Source organism: Macrotis lagotis, chromosome X (assembly GCF_037893015.1).
Source record: "Macrotis lagotis isolate mMagLag1 chromosome X, bilby.v1.9.chrom.fasta, whole genome shotgun sequence".
NCBI lineage: Eukaryota > Metazoa > Chordata > Mammalia > Peramelemorphia > Peramelidae > Macrotis > Macrotis lagotis.
Window position 1 is genome coordinate 188585372 of NC_133666.1, and position 3950 is coordinate 188589321.

Genomic DNA, 3950 nt, shown 5'->3' on the forward strand with positions numbered 1-3950 from the left:
GAAAACAGACAAAAAAACATCAAAAAAATTAAGTAAAAGTATGCTTCATTATGCATTCAGACTCTCACTTCTTTCTCTGGAACTGGATAGAATTTTCATCATAAATCCTTTGGAATTGCCTTGAATCATTGTATTGCTGAGAATAACCAAGTCATTCACAGATGATCATCATACAACATTGCTCCCCCCTTTCTTGTTGCTGAATATAGTAACTATACTGATAGTACACAATAAAGTACTCTAGGTTTCTCACACCCCCCCCCCACAGGGGTGCTTTGGGACAAGATGTGAATGAGGCATGGGATCCCCTGTAGAGGAACATAGATTAGGGATATGGTCTCCCAGTGGTTGAACTCCTTTTTTGGCTGGGGATGAAGATCCATCCATTGCTTTCCACGTTTCTCCTTGGAGGCCATGTACAACATGAGGTCAACGACTTGGTTCCTATAACAGTATTTGCTGTCAAACCAGAAAATGAACTTGACAAAGTGGGCAGTACCAGTATCAATATAAAAGGTAGAAGAGTGGTTGTAGCTGTTAAAATCATAGGATACAATCTGGTCCTCTATGTAGTCCAAGGTACCCTTCAGGAATCCCTCTGATGCATGCTTCACTATTTTCTTGATATCGTCATGTTTGGTAGGTTTCTCCAGGTGGCAGATCTGATCCACAACAGATACATTGGGAGTAGGAACATGGAAGGCCATGTTTGTGAGCTTCCCATTCAGCTTAGGTATGATCATCTGACAACCTTAACAGCTCCAGTGGAAGCAGGGATGATGTTTTGGACAGCCCCACTCCCATCACACTACAGCTTGCCAGAGGGGTCATCTACTGCTTTCTGGATAGCAGTAATGCTATGTACTGTAGTCATGAGTCTTTTCACCATGTCAAAGTTGTCAGTCATGACCATGTTGCATGGATCTTCAGAATTCCATGGAAAAATCAAGCTTTATTTTATAAATAAACTTTGAAGATTGAAAATAAAAACCAAAGAGGAATTTCCCAATGCAGGAAAAAAAAACTCCCTTAAATTTCTAGAGAGTCATTCAGCATTTCAAAGAGCAATATTAATAGGTAATAACTTATTGTATAGTAAGCCCATGGTCCAAATACAAGGTAGTTTGGGAAGAGGGCACACTAATAGCTAAACTTTCAAGCTTTTGTGGTCCCCAAAGGGGCCAAGCAGTTGGTGGTTCAGGAGGTATTACTGACATTCTTAAGGGAATTATATTTCTCATGGTTCACTCCCATCAGGAAGAGTGGGGGGATATCAGAAGAATGGGTAGAGATAATGACCCACTTGGCTCCACCCTTCAAATGAGCATCAGTCTTTTCCATGGTGGTAAGGACTCCAGTGGAACTCTACAACATTTTCAATTCCAGCATCTCTCCCCATTTAATATTGGTGGGATCCTGCTCCCGAAAGAAAATAATGGCTTTTCTATTGATCACCAGTTTTCCATTCTCAGCCTTGGCAATGTCCTTGATCTTGTCATGGGTGGAAGCACATTGAAACATTATAAACTATGTAGTTGAGGTCAATGATTATTGATAGTCACAATGTCTACTATGTCTGAGTTGAATGCAATCTTGGCCAATACAGCTAAATCTATTGATTATGACCTAAACTATCTTGTTTCAGGAATGTGACTGACCAAAGCAGTGAATCCTGGCAGTGAACATAGGAGAAGAGCTGGGAATCTGTCCTCTATTTTCTTAAATTTTGACAGTCAATAAAATAATGAGTCAAGCCTTCCTTTGTAGCATTTGCTGATTTCTAAGAAGTAAATGTTTCCACTGAAAATTTAGTAATTAGGGGCAGCTAAGTAGCACAGTGGATAGAGCACTGGGCCTGGAGTCAGGAGTACCTGAGTTCAAATCCGACCTCAGACACTTAATAATTACCTAGCCATGTGGCCTTGGGCAAGTCACCTAACCCCATTGCCTTGCAAAAACTAAAAAAAAAAAAATTAAAAAAAAGAAAAGAAAATTTAATAATTGTCTTTCATGATCATACCAGCATACCCTAATCCTGTCTGGGATTCATTACTAATGACTGTGACCTTGGTTGAACCATTCAGGGTTGAAACTTCAGAGCCATCCTTCACTCTTCCCTATTTCTCACTCCTCATATTCATTCATGTTAGAGTGTTACATATCCACTTTAAGCAAACTGGGAATGCCCCAAAGTCAGCTCAGAGTACATTTAAAAAAGCCCAGTGAATAAATGAACATTATATCTCTGAGATTTAATTTTTTCTTCTGTAACATAAGAGAATGATATTCAAATTTTCTTCCAGCTCTGAATCTGCTATCTTTTAGTCTTTCAAAATAATATCCTTACTAAAGGAAGGAAAGGGAGATATGGTTTAGTGGCTAGAAAACTGGCTTCAAAACCAAGAATACTTGAGTTCAAGCCCTAACTTCTAACATATAAGACTTCTGTGACCCTGGGTGAGTTAAATGTCTCAATTTACTAGATTATACATAGCAGAGATGCTGAATTGATTTGGGAAAGTTCAGAAAAGACAAGAACTTTTGGTGTGAAGGCTTCCTGAACCCTTTTCATGACTGCTCATCTACCTTTATTGTCTATCTGGTACCTAACTCTCACCTGTGACTTTAAGAAGCTGTATCATATGCAGCAGCCACCAATTTGAGGCTATACTAGTCTGCATGTAACCAACAGATAATTTGCAGGTATGTCTACTCAAGCATATGAAGACTTCTTCAGGAATAAGCAGACAATAACAATTTGTTCCAATAACCATAAAGATTGCTGAAGTAGATGCTGTAAAACTTAGCTTTCTTCCACCCCTCCCTTTTTCCTCTCTCCCTCCCTTCTTTTCTTCCTTCCTTCCTTCCTTCCTTCCTTCCTTCCTTCCTTCCTTCCTTCCTTCCTTCCTTCCTTCCTTCCTTCATTCCTTCCATCCATCCTTCCTTGGCTAGAACTTGGTCAGACATCAAAGATGTCAAGGTCATCCATTAAATTCTTGGGCCCTCATCAGTTGTCTTTTTTTTTTTGTCTTGCCAATAAATTCTTTGACTCTGGAAGAAAAAGTAAAGGACTTTCTGCAACTCTGCCTCACTTATATCCATTTTACACATTAGTCAAGACATCATCTGTAATGTCTTTGATCCTCTTTGAAAATGAAAGACATGGGGGTGGCTAGGTGGTACAGTGGATAGAGCACCGACCCTGGAGTCAGGAGTACCTGAGTTCAAATCTGGCCTCAGATACTTAATAATTACCTAGCTGTATGGCCTTGGGCAAGCCACTTAATCCCATTGCCTTGCAAAAAAAAAACTTAAAAAAAAGAAAATGAAAGACAAACAACATACCAATAAAATCATAATTCTATTCATTCACTAAGGGAAACCCCTTCACACATACATATACCAGCTCAAATAAAAGTACATATGATTTCTGAATGATTTTTAAAAATATTTATGGAATTGAATCAACAAATATTTAAGAAGCATCTCTATGCTCATGAGAAGACTTAAACATATTACCAACTGTGATCTATAAGAAGCATAAAATAACCTTGCTTAAATGACAGAGAAAAAATTTTCTCTTTCAATACTGTTTATTTTTCCTTTAATGGTTTCAGCTTTCAAAATAAGGACTTTAACTGTCAGCGTTCTAGAGAATACATTTTTTGAAGAAAACAAAAGTAAGCTCTCAACAATCAATTTGATATGGGTAATGGAGAGATAGGTTGACATTAATATTTCAGGACAGAATCAACACTTCTTGAATCTTCTGAACAAATCTATCAACACCTGGCTGGGATCCAAATTCAACCTCACAGTCTCTTCATTCTTTCTGACCTTTTTCCTTGGCTTTGATGAAGCCATACCATCCTACTATCTTCCTTCCTCTTGGATAGCTGCTCTTCCACTTCCTTGATTTGCTCCCCTTCCTCCTCCTAATCTAATGACAA

The 3950-nt window shown here is 38.5% G+C and overlaps 1 pseudogene; it reads right to left on the reverse strand.

Annotated features, from left to right (window-relative positions):
• Nucleotides 1–212: 212 nt before the first annotated feature.
• LOC141498921 (glyceraldehyde-3-phosphate dehydrogenase-like) lies at nucleotides 213–2681 on the reverse strand (annotated as a pseudogene).
• Between the last annotated feature and the right edge of the window lie 1269 nt (nucleotides 2682–3950).